This window comes from Syngnathus leptorhynchus, chromosome 19, assembly GCF_054491065.1.
Source record: "Syngnathus leptorhynchus isolate UIUO chromosome 19, UIUO_Slep, whole genome shotgun sequence".
NCBI classification, from domain to species: Eukaryota; Metazoa; Chordata; class Actinopteri; order Syngnathiformes; family Syngnathidae; genus Syngnathus; species Syngnathus leptorhynchus.
The window spans coordinates 3,990,794-4,011,176 of record NC_141213.1 but is presented as its reverse complement, the minus strand read 5'-3'; the positions used below and the strand labels follow the sequence as shown (position 1 = coordinate 4,011,176).

The following is a 20,383-nucleotide window of genomic DNA, read 5'->3' as shown; positions in this document are numbered from 1 at the left end:
TACTCACAATTGTTCTCAGCTTCTGTGTGACGATGAGAAGAAACAAGTGATAAATGTCCGTGGTGACAACGACAAGAGTTTGGGCTAAGGTGGCGCCAATAGGTTTGTGTAATCAGTGTGCATCCTGAGGCACAAGCTTTGCCTTTTAGATTTTTAACTCAAAATGCAAACATTTAAAAATAAAAATAAAAAAAGACATTTTTCTGCAAACTACCACATTATCTCGGTTATTGGTTTTGTTGGATATTTTTAAAAAATATATCTTGGTATCATATATCACAAAAACCTTTTTGAACAAGGGTGTGTAGACTTTTGAGATCCAAAGCCTCAAATGATTTAAATGAAACTTTTTCTACCCATTTCCTGTGCAGCATCTGATATGTTTTTTTTTTGGTACTTCCTGAAAAATGAATAGTGGCTCTGTCATGTCATGCAGTGTGGGCTTCTGGGTTGTCTCCTTCCTGTTGCCTGCCTTATCTCGCGCAAAGAGTCTGGCCTACTTTGGTGTCGGGGTTCTGCTCGCTCCCCCTCTGCGGAGAGACAGATAGACACACAGATAGAGTAGGGAGGGCAGGGGGGTGCTTTAAGTTAGGCGCCTCACACTTTATTCAAAGAGTTGAGCAAAGACAGGAAGCTCCTCCGAGTTCCTTCCTTCCCCAGACGGAGGCACACAGGAAACATTTTGCATGAAGGTTGTTGGTTTTTCAATGCGCCGAGCTAAGGAGGGATGGCGGCGAGTCTTTGCGGGCTTTTAGCAAGTGGGATTGGTTACTTGAGGCCTCGCCATGAGGTCCTCATTTCTTCCCGGTGGCCATTACTGTGACAGATTGTTTACAATTACAGACAGATTAGGTTTACCTTAGGAGCGATGTTGTTCTTGCAGTTGAGAAATATAAACAACACCAAACTGTTATAGATTAATGCTGTCTACTGAGGGTGCAGGCTGAAAATGTGTTATTTTATAAACTGGGAGTAGGAAAAATAGAATGTCCGCAAGGTTTGAAGGTCAGGTGGGTGCTACTGACTCTGACTTGACATTCGCCCCTTTTATGTTGACCCACCTAGCCAAAAGGTTTGCATTACCAGGAGCCAGGCATGAGGCTCCAAGCCCCGGGTGGCACACTTTGAAACTAGAAACAAATGATTTCATATGAGTAGACATTCATTTTGACTTATTTCCAGTCTTTTCTGCATAATTTTTTTTTACGACCTACCATTCTAGGTCTTGCACTGTGTATTATACACTTTATTAACATCTTTAATGACTTTAAATTCAGCAAACACTGCGGCACATTCACTTCTGTCGTCTTTTGTACAAAGGTTTGTGACCCCCCCCTCCCCTCTGACAATGGCTGCTCCCTGCCTATTATTTCAACTATCAGGAAGGTCACAAGGCTTTGACAGAGGAGGCTGTCTTCTTTCCATGCTCTTTGCTGACATAAATGCACATTCACACGTGACAACACACAGAGCTGTTTGTCTCATCTGTGTATGCAAACAACTGGCGCCTGTGCAGCGCAGCTAAACAATTTTGGTGTGTTTTCTTTAGAAAAAGCAGTGTGTGTGCATGTGTGTGCAGATAAATATATTTATATTTATATATATATATTTATATAAATATTAATGTTGCGATACTAAACAGCTCGACCACACGTTATTTACCTTAATGTTTTTTTTTGTTCTGATCACTCACAGTGCTCATTGAGCCATTGTGCTATCAGCCAAGAAGTCTTCAATTTGAAGGGGGAAAAAAAAAAGATTGAATGCGTGTGGTCAGAGCTGGAAACCATTGCCTTGTTTATTCAGTCAATCCCAGTAACACCAGAGACTTTTTTTTATTATTAAAGGCTTGTCTGTTTTCCTCAGAAAGGAAGCAGGGAGAAAGAGAGGCAGGGGATGTAAAGAGGGAAGTGTCTAGGGTATACACAGGAACACATCAAGAAACCGCTTGTGAGGTTTGAATGGGGGGGGGGGGGGGGTACTAAATACAAAGAAGACAGGAACTCTTCTGGCTCAGGATATTGTGGTGTGTGTATTTTTGGATGGCTCGCTTCCGTATCAGGTCTTCCTTTGGTGTTTTGAGGAAAGTTAAATGTCCAACTAGGCAGAGTCCAACCAAAACACATCTGTTGAATCATCTCAACTCCAGTTTCCTCATATCGAGTGCGGAAATTTTGGGTACGAAAATCTCTCCATAGTATCCAATGATACATTACTACATTATTTACTGATAGATCCTAAAAAAAAAAAGTTTATACTGCATGAATGAGACATATCCAACTTGATCTACAGTTTATAATTTCATTTTGGACACTCCCACGCACGCAAATGGAATCATGCCCCTGAGTGATGGCGTCAGCTGGGCTTGTGTCAGCAAACATGATGGGGGTCCCCTTCATTTCTCTCTCTTCCATCCCAGTCTTTTAAGAAGGTCTTTGTCTGGGTGTCAAGAGGAGATGCCCCCCCCTGAGGCCAGGTCAGGTTCTCAAACAATGAATGTAACATTTTTTTTTTTTTTACTTCATATTTTCTAACTGGACAAACTCTTTGAACGTCACAATTTATGTACACATTCATATCCACTCACACTCTCGCTAACTCCAGGGAATTGTTGTTAACACCTTTTATTAGCAGTAAAACATCAGTCGAGTTAGAAGGGCAGTGACCGTTTGAATTCCTATACATGTGATTAAACTCTTTGAAAATCATCTTCATCATAACAGACTACTGTACCTAATGGAGTGTCCAGAGATGATCAAACCCTTTTCCCGTCCACCGTCTTAATCTAAATAGTCATTCCAATAATATTTAATACGCAGCATCAGCCTCCCTCACTGCCTGCACTTTAAAACAACAAACACAGAGTCGTTGAGGAATGCGGCCATGTCTCCCTGATAAATCCCGTCGTTTGATTTCCCCCTTTACAAAAAAAGTCTCTCAGCATTTGTCCAGCTCATACGTGACCGATATTACTTTGAACGTGCACACAAATGAATACAGTCATTGTTGTTGAAGGGTTAGAGAGACAGAGACAAATCTGTCCAATAATGTTGATGTTGTGTTGGCTCCGGGCCTCCTTTTCACCATGTGAGGCGTTATCTTCTTCCCACATCAGAAAAAGTCTGCTCATGGTTACTGTTGACCTCGAGGTGCTTGAGCTTGTGGAAAAAAAAAGCTTTTAACAGAACTGTGTCTACAAACAAGTTCATCCTGGGTTTATTATGTGAATATAAGTCATCTTTTTCTCATGGTGTCATATAAAGAGTTACCAATTGTTTTTGTGGGGGATTAGAAATAAAAAGATTGAGATTATGTCCGGAAAACAAACCAGACATTCATATTTTTGCAAAATGAATGGCCCCTGTGAACTCTTTGGGAGTCGTATACAGTGTAACTAAATCTACATTCAAAGTGTAGCTTGCACAGGGCTTTAGTCTCTCAAAGGTGCTTGCCCCCCCCCCACCCCTAAAAAAAAATGACACATGCTTCAAGCAGTACTGTCATCCTGCTGTCCAAGTCCTTTAAATCCTCTGCCATCCTTTCATGTGAAGAAAGTGCTCATTGTGTGTGCAGTTTGTTGTCAAAGAGGCCCAGTAGGCGTTAGTGGGAGTCAGCAAATAGTTTAATATCTGTCTGTCAATTATATTCAGAGAAAATGCATCACCCAATAACATTTTTGAAAAAAAAAATCTAAGCATCTTGAGGTACTCCATTGTACGTTGGCGATTTGCAAAACAGAGGTTCGTTCTTGTAGACTTCCATTTGTGGACTGATTTGAATCTCACCTGTGATGCCATCATCATCATTTTCTCCACGGTGGTCTTTTCAGGATGAGTGTCTTTGAAGCTCAGCCCCTCTCAAAGGACGCCCAACTCAGGCTGAGTGACAGAACCAGGCTGCCTGGCACACATCAAATAAAGCAGTCGCCCAGATCTGACAGGGATTCAAGCACCCCCCCCTCCCTCAAACCCCCGGTGTCTGTACCTCTTAACCCACCCGTCCACATAAACTTGAACTATCCTTTGAGCTTGTAATTCAAACCACACTGGCTGCAACATAGTTGAGTTGTTTGGGCTACAGACATGCTCCGGGGGCCAAAGGCCAGGGTGGGGTTTGTACTATTATTTTTCTTTTTTTATAATGGGAACGTAAAAGCCCCATGATGTACTTGTACTCGTAAGACTTTAACTATCGTCAACTATATACCTTGTGTTTGAACATACTTGCTAATATACTGAGGCTCTTTATATTAAATGGAGAATTTATTTTATATTAGACTTTTTTAAAATAGGAAATATTCAAGTTACCTGAGTCTGTATATTTCATTTACCATATTTTTGGACTGTATGGTTTATGAAAATATAAGGTGCAGTCTCTGTTTTGGGAATTTTCTGTATATAAGGCGCACTGGGTTATAAGGCAGATTACTGCCAATAAAGGGAAACAAATCAGTGCAGCAGATAAGTCAAACTTTATTTAACTTCAATTGGACATTCATGGTTGTCAATAATAATGCCTATAGCCCAAACTATATGGTAAATTCTCAATTACAGTATATTCCTTCTTATCACAGATGTATTCTTCTTGCACTTATTTGTACTTTTTCAAACTATTTTGGAATATCAGACAAATTAAAACCTGAAAATAGATCACTAACCCCTACAAAGGACTTCTAGCTTAAAGGCAGTGACTCACTTTGGTCTTCAAAACAATGAAGTCACTCTAATGACATGTCACGACACCAATGGGCTCATCCTCCAATTGAACCTTTTAGGTTCACTTTATGAGGAGTTTTAAAGGGACTCCATCTCGCGGCATGCATCCCTTGTCACTGAGTAGAAGTAAGTAAACACAAGCCAACCGTCTTCGGCGCTTTGTTTGTTCAAATGGTTACGGCATGACGTTTATGAGCTCGGTGTTCTTTTTCATTGGGGCTTTTAGCTCCATTAGTCTCTTACGTTGGTCCTTTATATGTCTGGGAGTGTTTATCTATGTTGACTGGGGCGCACGGAGGGAAGGGCTGGGAATAAGGAGGGGAAACGGAACACAGCATGCCACAACTAGTCACTCAGCAGTCGATTAGTGACGAGCCATCCTGTCGAAAATGTCAGAGAAAGACTTTTGGCTCAGCCAAGATCATCGGCAGTCCAAACGTTCTCGCTCGTCTTCTAATTGCTAATTCTTTTAATGGATGTGAAGTGTCTTTGTGTCTATGGAGGGGGTTGGGCTCACATTGTGGAGACCTCCCTCGGGGGAATTTCTGCTCCGTCTGAGCACTTTACGGGATTATTTAGGCTAACTTTCATCTCTGATGCTGCTTTAGGAGTTTGCAGAGTGCTCTGACCTTCTGATCTTTGTTCCCTTGCTCGAAAATTCCAAATGAAGTGTCTCTCTCGACCGCAGTCTGATGAGTATCATTCCGCCTAAGCTAAGCGCCACGTTTGGCCCACAACAAAGAGACCGGGTGTCATTACACCATTAAGAACCCACAAGGTCAAGTTTGCACAATGGTTTTTTTTTTCAGGTTAAGAGTAGCAAAGCTGCCGGTGGAGTTTTTCCACGATTGAAGATGCCATGCAATCTTTGCGATAAATATCGTGAACTGTCAATTGAAAACTATGAAGTCACTCATTCATCTTTCCTATCTTGCACCCATTAAATGAAATCAAAATATAACTTCTGGCATAGTTAGAGTCAAGCTTGTCCCTGTTGCCAAGATACAAGCCCCTCCGTAGTCCCCCGGCGTTCACCGGCCAGCCCGTGTCTGGGAGAAAGAGAAAAGGGCGGCAGTGCACGAGGGTTGATCAAAGTTTAGCCTGTGCGCTGCTGTTCTCCAAATAAATCCCCCCACTGCTGCGCTCTCAGTGCCAGCCTTGTTTCAATAAGTCCCCCTTATTGTACACGCAGCCAGGGGTCTTTGAGCCGCGCCGTCCGCTGTGAGCTTCGCAGAGGATTACATGTCTAAATATACGCTGTGAGAACCCGTGTGTGTGTGTTTGTACATGTGTGAGAAGCATTTTAGTGATTCTGTTAAATTAAGCAGAGTCGAATAGGATCAGTATGTGAAAAGGGCCCACCTCGCACCGGCGGCTCTTGCATCAGTGGGAATTTAGCGGCAATACCACCGTCCGCCTATTGTGTGAGGATTCAATTAGAAAAAACGTTGTCCGTCGGGAAAATCTATTAGGTGTTGCTAGAGTTGCAAGCCTGAGTGGTTGACTTGTGTTTCTTACTGCTCTGAAGACTTTCCAGTGTAAAGCCTGGTGGAAGCCAAAGCCTCCAATGAGTAATTTCATAAATATAGTGGCAGGTGGGACTTGTTGGACATGCCTACTCTCTCCTTTACAAATGGCGGGTAATGTTCCTGACCTCCTCACCTCACCGGGGGCCTCGGCAGCTGGGGTTCCTCAACCCTTTGCAACCCATACCATCAACTCCCTTGTGTGTGAATTTTTTTTTTTTTTGCATGTCTCTGCCACGCGGTTACCTGAGTTTCCTCGCTCCCAGGCCGTCTTTCAACTGTGCCACACGCACGTCTTGTGTGCAGCTGCCTCTCATTCACATTTGGCAGCAGCTTTGTGCTAATATTCCCTCAACTACTACTGGGGAACAAATCAGCCTTGTTGTAGTTATCCAGAAACTTGCTGTGTCGAGTGGATAAGTCGCACTGCCACGACTTATGCTAAACATGTCAGGTGGAAAAGATGGAGGAAGGGCCGAAGAGATTTTTTTTTGGTCTTTTTTTTTACTTTCAACCTCTAAGCTTCATATCACTTGTGAGGAATGTACACATGTACAGGTACATGCAGTATTTCCCTGTGATTTGACAGGCCAGACGTCTCAGACACTATACGGATGTTGTAATGGCCTCTGTAATTACACTTTGGTGTGTCAATCAGGCTCTACAAAAAAATATTTTTGTGTTCGAAAGAGTCACGGTCAAATTCTCTCTTCTGCTTCCTGTTCGAAAGTCAAAATCCAATTGATCAAAGGCGGCCGATACTCACGCTGCGTCTTCGGAGGTTTATCGAGGAAGCGGTGACCTCTGACCCCAGAATTGACTGCCGGTCCTGAAACAGGAAAGGGTCACGGGGTCGCAAGAGAGGCTCGTTCACACCTCACGCCGCCGCGCCACGGGAGGGAGGCGCTCTCCCCGCCTGTGAGCCTCCGGTAGCCAAACATGAGAGTCGCAGCGACGATATCAAAGCAGGTATCATGTTTGTCTGGAGTCTAGACGCTGAAGTATGTGCCTCGGAGAACTCGGTCTTCCTTGTTATCTAACGGGGCTAATGGGCTTTGTGAACGCTCTATTGCCATAACATGCAGTGTGTATCAGGAATAGAAATTTCAGGATCCTTCATATGACAACAAAGTATCACATGAATGGTTTAAAAATAAGAATCAGACTTTGTCATCAGTGCAGGCTCTCCTTTCCTTTTGTGCGGTTACAGTATCAAAGCGAGGCGGTGGAGGATATTACAAGAGTATAGCTTTGATCCGTCGACGGGTCGTTGTCTGCGGAGCTCGACCGGCAGAGCCTTTCATCTGGTCGGCGAGCTGGGATTCACTCTGGCTTGAGTAATAACATGATTACCAATAATAAGCCCCTGAGAGAATTGGAGGCATGGTCGGAAAGCTTCTGGGGTATTTTGTAGATTTAACAATAAGCGTGAAGCCTCATTTGTGTGTCGTTTATATTAGCAGATTTGTGTGTGGGGTTTTTTTTTTACGCATTTGGTTAGTTTGCGGGTTTATTAATATTAGCGGAACTACGCAGGCGAGACAGTATGTATCTTGACATGCGTCAAGAGTCCCTCATCATGGAATATGGTCATATTCCAAAAGACATTTTTTATCCCAAAATAAAATATTTCATAATTTGGCATTCAAAGTTAACCTAGAAAATTATATATTTATTAATCTTTCAAGTATGAAAGAGAGCAAAGGTATGCATTTGTTTCCATCATGTTTGCAGAAGACATGAGGAAGCAATAAGAGCAGGAAGCCAAAGCAAACACTTATCGTTCTGTGTGTTGCCTTTTTATTTGGACACACATATCGGAGATAACGCGCAGTCCTTGCATGACATACTTATTTACTGCAGCGTTTGGGGGGGGGGGGAACGAGATCTGCTTTCCTTGACCAGTCGCCACAAGAAATGGAGGTAAATATATATCATAAGACCCCCGCCCGCCCCCGTCCATACAATCAACAGGCTGAGGCCCAAGGCTCAAATTATAATCAGCTTCAGTTTACATTTGTGTTTGTTGTGGGCCGATTAGGCTGTCCTAAGTCAGACAATGCGGTCGTACTTTCCTGCAGCGAACGGCCTGCATCCTGTGCCCGAGCCCTGCCAAGAAAAGCCTCAAATAACATCTCAGCGAGCAGGAGATGTGGCTTCTGCGGGCCTCAACCTGGCAGCGTGTTTGTCAGCACAGACGAGCCGATATGGCCTCATTTCCTCGGAAACCACCGCCACACACGTACGCTTTTCTCACAGCCTTATTTTCCTTCTTTATTTGCTCTTCCATCCATGCTGTAATTATATTTGCAGATTAATTTGGAGCTTTTAAGAAAGAAAGGAGGGGTGGGGGGAACAGGAAGGAGGACCCTCCATTATCTCTGTGCATGTTGGCCCGCACGCAAGTCTACTGATTGCATCTGATGTGACGCACATGAGCGCACAGTATCCCTCAAAATATTTCTCTTATTCACATTCTTCTTTTCCCGTCTTTGTTTTGAAAATCAAGAGCCGGTATAAAACGTGCGCTAACAGATGAAATACGTTATCAGCTTGATGTCTGTGACGCAAAAACTGAATGTCGGAATCGAGTCGGGGAACTTGATCACTTACTTGGGGTATCTTGAGCACATAAGTGATGTGCTTATACAATTTCAAAATGTTATTTTAATAGCCATTTTGTAAAAAAAAAAAAAATCAATAAATCATTTCCTCATCATTATCGTCATCATTTCAATCGGTACCAGAATGTGCTATTATCCACGCTCATTACTCAATCTATTGGGACAAATTCTGACAGAAAATGAAATAAATTGCAGAGCAGTGGTCAAAAAATGACTAATCTTTATCAAGGCTGGTTGTTGTTTTTTTTTCCAAACGGCGCCAAGTCACTTACTTGTCTTTCCATGCTCACATGCTGTGTCAGCACTCTGAGTCATGCAGCCATGCACTCAGTATAGTTAGAAAATTTGCTACTATTCCATAGTCACCTTCCTAAAAATAATAGTCACACTTTCATTTTTTCCCCAGAACATAAAAAAAAACCGCAACAAAATATATTATTGCAGGATGTTGAAATAAATTTGAAATACGACTAATAGAAATATGACACCATCAAAAAAATCTGCATAGATGCGGCTGATACTTGCCTGGGTTATTATGCAAGAACTAAATTTTTGAATAAACAAGCAAACTCTATAAACCCAGAATCCCTTTTTAAACTGGCCTGTTTCCTGTGATGACGAATGAAAATATTCCCCACATCTTCATTTTAGCAACATTCAGTTCAGCATTCCTATCAAGTGAAGTTCTTGGCTCCTTCTTCTCTTGCTAAACTATTGCCATCTCCTTGAGTCTTCTTAAAAGCCAACTATCCCTCTCTTTTACAACATCGAAACACATTTTTATTTGAATTGTGGTGATCATCTGACTTCTTCTATGGCACAAATGTTACATTCCACAGCTTGGGGTCTTTTTGTTACTATTTACTTGAGAGCCAAATTAATTTTTCAGGCTCCACTGGTGGATTTGCAGGCAAGTTTCACCATCAATATATCCAGTTGCCACGGCAATCTGATCTCCAAACACACGGCGTAAGGGAGTGTTGACTCGGGATATTATAAATACGTTGAATTAGGCAACACAAGGCCAAGTCTGTCCTCGGTGAGGAACACACACACAGGTCAATCAATAGAACATAAAATGGAAACTCAGGCAACCTAAAAAAAAAAAAAATCCCTTTTTAGTCCACACTCACATCACCGCAAACAGTCAATAGACTTGCAAAAAAAAATAAAAATGCAAACACTCACTCAAAGCAACCAAGAATAATTGAAGGCTTAACTTGGGTCAGGTCAAATGAGTGGCACACAAGCCTATGATTGTTCATACTGACGTCTGTGTGACTGCTGATGGTCAGGGTGGACAACCGCAAGCATCGCTAATACTGCGTCACCCAGCAGAGCCTGGACCCTCCCGAGTGAACAAGAGACTCAAACAGAGAGAGAAAAAAAAAAAACAAGATAGAGTGCTGTGTTAGAGCCCATCACCCCCCTTCAGCCTCGCTGGTGCCAAACTGCCGGGTCGCGGTGGCGATGGCGCATGTGGTGCTTGTCTGCGTGCTTGTGTGTCTCTGTGATACTTTATGTCTAAAGGCGGAAGACGTAGTGGCTGCGGCATACCTTGGGGCCATTAGTCGACTCCTTGTCCCTCACAACTTTAATTGGCTTCAGCAGCAGTGAGATCACAGCTTCCTCAACCGATTTGTAAAATGAGTAAATTGCCCGTCTTGTCGTTCCTGGGATCCGCTTTGTCTCGCTTATAAGCATGGACAGAGAAGGATAATATATATCACGCGAGTCCCACCAGGACTTTGTGTAGGTGGGTAAACCGCATCATAAAAAACTGCAGCCAAGTGAACTCTGCGTGTTTTTATAAACTATGTACACATTCCAAATTGGCTTTGCAGTGCTGAAGTGACCCCAGTCTTCCTTTTTAAACAATAGCTGAAATATAAAAAGTTTCCCTCATAAAAACTTTCTCATGGCTCCCGTGGTGAGGAAGGAGGTCTGGACGCTGAAGAGCAATTCCCCATTTGCCTTATCCATCCTATCATCAGGCAAATTCTTATATCGAGGGGGGGGGGGGTCTAATCGAGAGGGGTAGCATGGTTTGGATGAAACCCAATTCGACAATCCCTGTCGCCACCTGTGCTCCTCTGCTTCCTCCCGATTCCAATAAACTAAATGAATTACAGGGCGAGTAAAAGAATATATTTCAAAATCTCTGTCTCTCATCTCCTCCATCATCACTTCCTTTGGTTTTGTGTCATTTCCCTTCATTTCCTCTCTCGTCCACTCAATAAATCCCCATGCAACCAGAGTCCATGTGGAGTTTTCCTTTGGCTGGTTTACCACATAATAGACTGGCAATGGCAATACCATCAACAAATACCATCAAGTTCTTTTCTTTGGAACGAATTTTTTTTTTTTTGCATATCGAGACAGAGACACGACATGCCCTTGACTTTAAAAAAGGAAACGATTATTCAGGAAAGTTAGAAAAACCAACTCACACAACCACGATTAGCCAACAATTAGCCACGAATTGTCTCTGTGCACAAAGAACCATCATATATGAATCATAAAAAAAATCTATTTTTAGGATATTGAAATTTTTTAAAACTAAATATATGAATGAAAATGGAAGCAGATACACGCCGATCAGAACAGCTAGTTCACACGTGATCTGCATTTAACTGCCTTGAACTGTGAGAAAACATGGACAAGGTGGTTTCTATTATCCAGGCGTTATTTGCACATAAATATTCCAACAACGGCATAGCTGACTGTGAGAGAAAGCAGTTACTTGAGTATTTCCGTTTCTCTGCCACCCGCATATACACTCCTGTTTAGAGAAGGAAACCGGGGGGCCTTGCGGATCATGTAACTCACTTCAAACCGGTTCGGCTCCGCCGTGTGACAAGGAAATTGATTTTTCCTTGTTGTTTTTCTTTCGGAATGCTCCTACACGGGATATTTCCTTAGCTGGGTAACAGAATCTATCAACCATTTTTCCAAGCAGGAAAACACGTTCCCAAGTTCTATATGTTTCGAGGTTTCCATATTATCTTCTACATTGAAAGTCTTTACTTGACAGCGACTATTGTAGTCCGACTGAATTGAAACCGTCACTGTTCCTGTCTGTCACACGACGTAGGGATCTGTTGGAAGCCTCAGGGAGCGGGAACAGGGCCGTTCCCATCCCTGGAAAAGACACCTGTGTCTCATGACTGACTCCCAAACAATAGGCCAGGGTTATTATCTGAATGTTACTTTAGAAACACGCACACATAAGCTAAGTCGTAATCATGCCTCGCTACTAGAGGGGAATTCCTTCCCGCTTTTCACAAAAGGTGCCCCGTCACTCAAGTTTTCCACTTATCAAATCAAACCTGGCACATAAAATGGGGGCCTTTGTCAGCTCGCTATGTGGGTGGGAAGCCGATGAGGACAGAGGGTTCTTCATATCAATGAGAGGTTAGTGAATGAGGGACTTTGTGATTCTATAACATTAGCCGCAATGTACATTATCAATAAGACGAAATATAAATCAAGTTTGCCATTTTTCCTCCAATATGTCGACCTCTGTACTCATAGGCTTGGAAAATGTCGAGCCGTGAGCTGGCAGAGGATGAAGGGCTTGTAGGGGGGAAGCGAGGAGGGGTGGGAAGAGCGTTGGGGAGGGGGCTGGGACGGAAGAATAACGTTTTTGAGGTTTCCAGACAGCATATTTGTCTAACATTTCTACCCATTCTGAACAAGTTCAGTCATAGTTCATGAAATAGAGCACCTCCATTTGGCAACTGTTAAAAACAACACAGAGCCAGCCAAAGTGTGTGCGCAGTATTGTATATGGGCTTAACCAATCGTCCCATTACTTTTGGTCATGATGTGGTCTTTGATTAATATGGTCTGATCGTAGCCCGGGGGAGCAGAGGTTAGTCTCCAGGTTGTCAATGTGGCGCTGCAGCCTGTGATCTATCATAGCGAGAAAGTCTGGGAAGGGAGGCCAGGAACAAGGATGTTATCTAACGAGACGGTAGCGGAGACGAGAACGGCTTTCGGATCAGGGTGGGTGGCAGCAGAGACATGGATCAGAGTTAGTGACGCCTTCAGACAACAAAGCTCCGTTTCCCCTCTAATCCGGCGATTCATCAGCTTCAATGGAGGACATTTGATAGCACATGATAATGAAACTTCACCCCCAGACGGCTTGGCTGCCAGGGCTTTTCCTCACTTCCACTTCATTCGGAGCGATGTTCTTGCCGTCACTTTGTTGCACTTGTTTCGGGTTCTGCGGGCCAGACACACCTGAAAATCGAACAGGCTCGGGTTTCATTTGTGTAGCAAAATCCGGTGGGTCGGTTTTTGTTTTGAAATTTGAACAGCACTATTCTGGACCGCAAAGTATGTTTGTCTCAGCATACTTTGATTAAATCAGGTTGGATCAGGCCATGTTTATTTGGTTCAGCTCCTTTTAGTCTCTCTTTGACTTTTAATACGCATTTAATGCTCCGCATCGGCCATAAAGCTGCTTTTCGACATCATAAGATTGCCTTCCAAGTATGGAAACTGCAACTATAACACAATCGGAGGGCAGTCTGGTGTGGAGTCATCATTTCTCCGCCATTTAACTCCATCCTCGCGACGTGTGCGGTGATAGTGCTGAGGGAGTTGTCGAAGTTCTTTACCGTTGAAACAAAGAGTACAGTATGTGCTATTCTAAAATAAACCACAAGTTTTGTCTTAAAGTCTGTGGAGGATTGATGAACAAACAAACTGTTGGAGTAGCTCACAGATCCAAAGTATATTCGTTGCCACCCGGCATCAGAATTCAGAGATTTTGTTTGTCCTGGTTGAACTCGGTCAGGGATATTTAGTGAAAGAGGTCAAACCGTGTGGCATGTTTACAGTGTTCTCGGACCAAATCTCCTCTCGCTAAGAGTGTGGGGACAGAATTGGGGAAGCCTGCCAGAAGCTGTGGCTCCTCCATGCAGACTTGGTTCCATTCAGAAGTTGAGGTGAGACCACCAATTACTTTTATTCTCAGTGATTTGGTCGTCTTGGGGTTAGGATTTAGGGACAGAATGAAATTACGTGGGTTGGCTAAATATACTGTAAACATCTGAAAGTATGTGCTTTGCATCACTAAAGAGGTCAATTACTTTGCGTTCTCCTGATAGGATGATGAGCGAAGGGCAGGTTGAAGGGGAAACTGTGTTTACTGTTATTTGACCGTCTGCCTTTTTAGTAAACAGGAAAACGCACTGTCAAGCCAACGTGTTCATTAAACCTCGCTAAAATCCCGTCTGGGGGATTTCCTGCTCTTGCTTTTGCCAAGGAGCAAAAGCCGGGAGGGAAGGACGGAGTGGGCCAGATGCCCGGAATCACAATCGTCCAACTTAGTGCCGTGCGGGGCCCCCCGAGCCCCTGTCACTCCCTCTCGCCGAGGCCGAACGCCTCGGCCAAGTTTCGCCTCGGCCCGTAAAACAGAGAGCCTCAATCTGGCACTTCAACTGAAATAGAAATGTAATTTCCTCAATCGTTCGTACATAAATGCGGTTTTCAAACAGACGTAAGGGTGCCACTGCTGTCATCTGAATGAGTGAACATTAAAAGTCCAACATCCCAGCTTTAAAACGTCAAGAGAGCTCTCTGTAGACGATATGTAAAGAAGCCCAGGCTCATAAATCTTGACAACTAGTGCATGAGGCAATGTTTAAAGTGTAGCCTTCACTCTTCATCCAGACTGGAAAGTGACAAGCAAGGAGGCCTGTGGAACTTCATATGGAGCTACGCTAAAGCAAACTGTTAGCAAACGAGGCCCAGTTTTAATTTTACGTTTTCATGTACGCGCATGTCTAAAACGTGTCTGAAAGTAGCAGCTGCTCTTATCATGCTTGCTGAGGCGAGTCTGGAGATAAAGTCTCTCGACCGTGAGGTGCTACTGAGCTTCCCCAGTTCAGCGGCCCCCAACTGAACGCATCCCTTTAGCCGACATGACATCTTTATCTTGTCTACTTTCTCTGTCCTTGTCTTCTGCTCACAATCTATTCTTTGAGAGAAAAAAAATGTGATTTTTTTCTCCTTTTTTTTTTTTTTTTTCCCCTTGGTCGGAAGACCATATCCTGGAAATCCATTTCAGGCACATGACCGAATGCCTACTGAAACAGCTGCTGTGGCCTCTGAACCAATAAAAGATGTCGAGCATAGGAGAGAGAAGCAAAATGGCCACAAGAATGGCCTCATCGCGGCAAAAGTAAAATCCAGACCTCTGCGACAATGCCAAGAAGAGATGATAGGCCGCAGTAAAACCAATCCGAAGCGTCTTATTTAAAGGATTGGCTTGGCTTGCTAAATACTGAGAGGGAACAAAGAGGACTTCTGCATCTTGACATGGAAACTGCCTATGGGGAGTCACAGCCAGTTAAAACAAACATGAAAATAACCAATTATGCTTCTTTGTGCTATGGTTGTCATTACTGTTTGTATCGTAGTAATCAAAGTGTTTGAGTGGCACAAATCTACTTGTTGTGGGACATCTGGAGAGCACATTTTATGGAATCCTGCCACTAAGTAAACCACAGAGTACTAACTAACTGTTAACAGATATTGAGGACAGGAGAAGAAGCTTAAGAAGTGTTAATGTTGGTTGTCATTTGTTGTTATGATGCCTTTTTTTAGATGCCATGTTGGAATTGGACTACACACTTACTCTGGGTCCGGTAGTGTGCAAGTGGATCGTCTCGGTGACCTGGATCACGGAAGACAATGATAGGAAAGGAAATGAGGCAGAAAAGTGGCTGACCAGGTCAAACTGTTTTTTTTTTTTTTTTTAACTCCCCTAACAGTTGTGTTTCTGGCAGGTTTAGCTGCAGGGGCAGCTCAGCTCAAAGACCCACGCAAAATAAGGGCAATGTTTGTGTGTGTGGAAAGTTCCAACTGTTATTTGTCAGGCTGGAAAAAAAATCTGAAAATAGGATTTCACAGGCGACACTACATAAGAGGTATTCATCATCATTATAGGACTGTTTCGGATTATTTTGGTATTTTCAGACCCACAAATTTCCTGCTGCCTTTGTCATAGTGGGTTGTTATTTATCAACAGATGGCTCTCTTGTCTCTGTTCATTTACTGGACAGAATCACGGACACAAACTCAGTCTGTAGATGGCACCACATTCAGATAACCTCAAGCACCATATCCCCTCGTTTGTGTTTTGAACATGATCACTTGGGAGTCTAACTTTGGTGCCGGAGAACGTTGACCTGATTCTGCACTTACTCTGAGTGTATCTAATCAGCCTGCTTGCAAGCCTTCTCTATCTGCAGGCTATGCTTGAACGGCGGCGGGCTGCTTAACTCTTGGCTCCATGCTCATATTTAGACAGATTAGATTTGCATACACTGCCTGCATTGTTGGTGCTGTTAGGATTTGTGAAACACTATCACACTATGTAATTAGTCACAGTCTGGACATGACATACAGATATATACACTTTTTTGTTTTTTCTTAAAACTAAAGGAGAGAGGCAAACAGTAGGTGTTAATGGTCTGTTAACGTCAGAAGAGTAAATGTTGCTGTATAGGGTGGAATGTGGGTCAATGAGATGATGGCCTTTATGTCACCTTCACTCTTTTGCTGACCACTGAAGCAGTGCAAGGCTTTATTAGATCACTGCTTTCTGGTCACGGGTTGAAGCTTATGGGTCACAGAACTTAGCACCCGGCGTGTCTGTGAATGTGCGCGTTATGGTGGTGGACTGGAGAGGTTATGCATGTATTTTTTTTTCTTTTAAAAGACGATGAAGTAACTTTCATGTCGTTGACTACTTTTGTCATTTTTTTCTTCAATGTCGCACAGTTACGTTTGCTGACATCTATAACACAAGGGCACACACACACACATACATACACGCACGCGCGCACATTCTCCCCCTTCCAGTTTCCCTTGAGGAGTGTTGTGATGGGAAAGATAAAATGCCTCCTTTGGATGATGAAGACGCCGCTGACAACTGGCCAACTGGACAGGCCTTGACATGCTATCCGAGCGCATAACACAACCAAAGTCCTCATTTGAATTTGATGTCGGGGAAAGCAACTATATCCAAAAATCACGTGCTATTTAACGCTTGTTATCAAATTTACATGAGTGCGGCTCTTTTTTTATTTCCATATGACTGGCTTCAGACCATCGTCAGCACATCTCGACATTTAAACTGAGGCTTTACGTTGAGCTTGGTAATGACGGACAAGTGGTGCTGCTCGGAGGCCGCTGCCAGTGTAAATTATTCTTTTCCCTGGAGTGGCCTGTGGTGGTCTGGTGGGTAGGATGGGTGGAAATGGTTGTAGGATGCACACAAGCCCAAACCAAGGACCCCTACAAGAACAGTGGCTCCTTCTGTTAATAGACGAGGAGGCAAAAAAGGGCGTCCCCCAGTATCTATCCGTCTCTCTTGCCTCCTTACGACTGACTGTAACTCTACCTCCGAGATAACCATCGCACCTTGGGCTCTTGGTGTGCCCCACCTGCCCCTCATGGCCTCACCCCTGCTCCAGGGTCACTGAAGAGGGGGGAGCGACAGTTTCACATCAATGCAAGCCTGTCTGGAGGCCTCGCATAGCTGCGCCGGAGCCGATAACTGACTCACAACTTTACACCGCATTTGTTTTAAAGACGTCTGCCCTGCCTCATTCATACTGCAGCATCCGTTTAGATGAGGAATCAATCGACTGGTACAGCTGCAATTTATAGAAATAAGTTGACATTTTTGTTCATGTCGTCTCCAGTAATTTAGTAATGACATTCAAAGATAGTTTATTCGGTTCTTGCCAGTCTTAGGACAGTTGATGTTTGCAGCAACTGGTTACTTTGTGGATCTAAATATTTGCCTGATCCGGCCCTAGTTAGAGTACATCAGAGAGAAGCTTTCTTCCAAAAGCAACAAACTGTATAAATATATATTAGCTGCATTAATGTTGTTGGGAAAGCACTTTAGAGTTGAGTGGTTGTCCGATTATGCTCAGTTTTGTCAGACGGGCCAGACACAAATCTGCACAAAAAAAGGCACATGTTTAGATTTGGTCCTTCAACTTATAAGAAAAATAAAAAAAGAATAAAAAAAAAAAAAAAATCCACTGCAGCCTGTATAAACTCTTTAAGCGCTTGTTAGGATGTCAGTCACTGCTTGAAATTTCCTGGCAACGAGACAACGTTAGCGACCTCTTTTTCCGTACGTTGTGATGTATTCCTCTTTGGTTACATTGCAAGTGAGGTAAAGATCAACGTGCCACAGGGGGGCTGTACAAATTACATCCAAAATGATGGAATATGTCAAAAAAGTAATCACTAGAATGTGTCTGTTGTTATTATACCTCCTCGCAAACGTGCTGTATAAACATAAAGGTAATGACGGAAAACGTATAAATTTGCTCTCAGATGCTTTTAAAACATTTTGAGCCTGGATTTGAAATTATAACTCCCACAATTGTCGTCTAAAGCAAACAAGGCAATTATTACTGAGGCATATCTTGGCCTCCACTTTCTCGTGCTGATAAAAACACCTTTTCTGTTTTTACCGTAAATCATGCGTCCTTAAAGGTCCTGTTGCAGTTAGAGATCCATTTCGAGCAGGATCGAGGTTTTAAACTAATTGCTCCATGATTCATACTTGTTCTACATTCCCATTAGAGAAGCCAAGTGAGCGTTACTTTCCAAGCCTATAACGCCTCAGGCATCACCTGTGATGTCTTCTTAAAGAACAACATAATTGGAAGTGTTGTTATTCTATTCTCACTATTGAAGGTGTCGAGCAACCGACACTGATGATTAAAGATAATTACGCCAACTGGCAGTCTGAGGTAATCATCAATTGTGGCGTCTTTCAGACAGTTGACGCGTGTTAATATGTGATTCATGGTGCACGCCTTGTACAGAAAATAGGAACCGTGCGAAAAATTTCCATCTATCTGTTTGTCTGTATAGGATATATATGTGTGTGTATATTACACGCACACCAGTGCAACAGGGAGTTGACCAATGGCTGACAATGAACAATGAGCAACATAATGAGGCGCACGCAGACATCCAGCTGACTCCAGCAGTAGACTGAGGGTCTGGGGCTCGTGGTTGTGTTGGTGCCTGGAGGCCTGCTGGGTGTGTTTGTGGTTTGTTTGCAGGCGGGGTGTGGGCACGAGAGGTTTACCCTCGCAGCACTCCCTGGCACCAGTCTGTCCCAGAGGAAAGGACGAAAGAAAAAAAAAACAACTCCTGTTCATGTTGCCACTTTGGGGGATGTGGTGGCAAAGCTACGTGAGAGGAAATATTGCAACGGTTAATGAGGTGAATTTGACTCAAAATTTAGTATATGCATATTTTCATGTGATATATTTTTGGGAACTGAAAGAGAATGCCAGGCTTTGTTTGAGAGACAATATTACACACCCCTTACACATTCCAAAAAAGGGCTGTGTGAATGCCAAAGTGCTTGTGCTCTGCGAGTGAGTGGCAACCAGGGAAGGGTGCACCTATGTCTCGCCTAACTGGGATGGAGTCCAACAAGATAAATGCATTCTATATTTAGCACTTCAATATTTATAATAGTTTCATCAACTGAACGTATTGAATACTTGTTTTTGTGTCATCTTAAAAATCCAGTTCAAGTCAGATAAAAGTTAAGGTCAAAAGTAAAGAGGACCCCCCCCCCCCCCCTCTCAAAAAAAGACTTCTGAGGTGAACAAAGGACAGAAACTGTTTCCTTCCTCTCCTCCATCATGATCACCGAGGGACTGCTGTTCCTGGAACGGTGTCAGTATTTTTAGCTGGGGAAATGCCACCTTTGGGTCCTTAGGGGTCACCAGACAAACACTCTCGTGACTCCTGATCCATTTAGACTGCGACATCCTGTACATGAACTCAAAAACATTGAATACACAATTATTTGGCTTCCTCTCTCGTTAAGTTGAATTTTCGATTCGATTTTCCCCGTCATTTGTTATTGTTGCAAGAACACCAAGTGTTCAGAATGCAGACAGAAACTCTTCAACCCATCAAAGTCTTGTTTTCATATGAAAGGAGTATTTCAAACCAAGTGGAGATGTTGTTTGGACATTATAGAGCAGAGAAGGCAATTTAAAAGATAAACAGTTGGGAATTTCTCAACTAAATGTGGAGGCAGCAAAAGCAAGTTAAGGTAATCAAAGTGCACTTGTAAATTAGGAAGCACTCACCAGAACTGTTAACCTGCGGTTGACATGGCGAGCTTTATAAAATGTATTGCTTTTAGACACAAGATCTTTCTTCATTTTATGTGTTTATGTTGGTCTATGCACGTCTGTGTAAATATACAAGTCTACTTTGGTGTGCTTCAAAAAATGCTCAAGCGACTCCTCCTTGTCGCCTGTGATTTATTTGTATTTTTTTCAATCTTGTTTATAAATGGTGCCGAATAAAAATGTACAATATATCAGTAACCACTCAGGTAATGAAACAGCTGTCACTGTAGCTTTTGTGTTAGCGCACAATGCTTCGTGTGATATGGATCGCCACCTTTTATGAGAGCGGGACGTGTTGAATCTCAGGC

At 43.1% G+C, this 20,383-nt stretch overlaps 1 long non-coding RNA gene across 2 annotated transcripts in view; it reads left to right on the top strand.

Moving 5' to 3' along the window:
• LOC147041708 (uncharacterized) overlaps positions 1–20,383 on the top strand; it is a 42,025-nt gene that overhangs the window by 991 nt on the left and 20,651 nt on the right. The gene's annotated exons all lie outside the window — the stretch shown is intronic.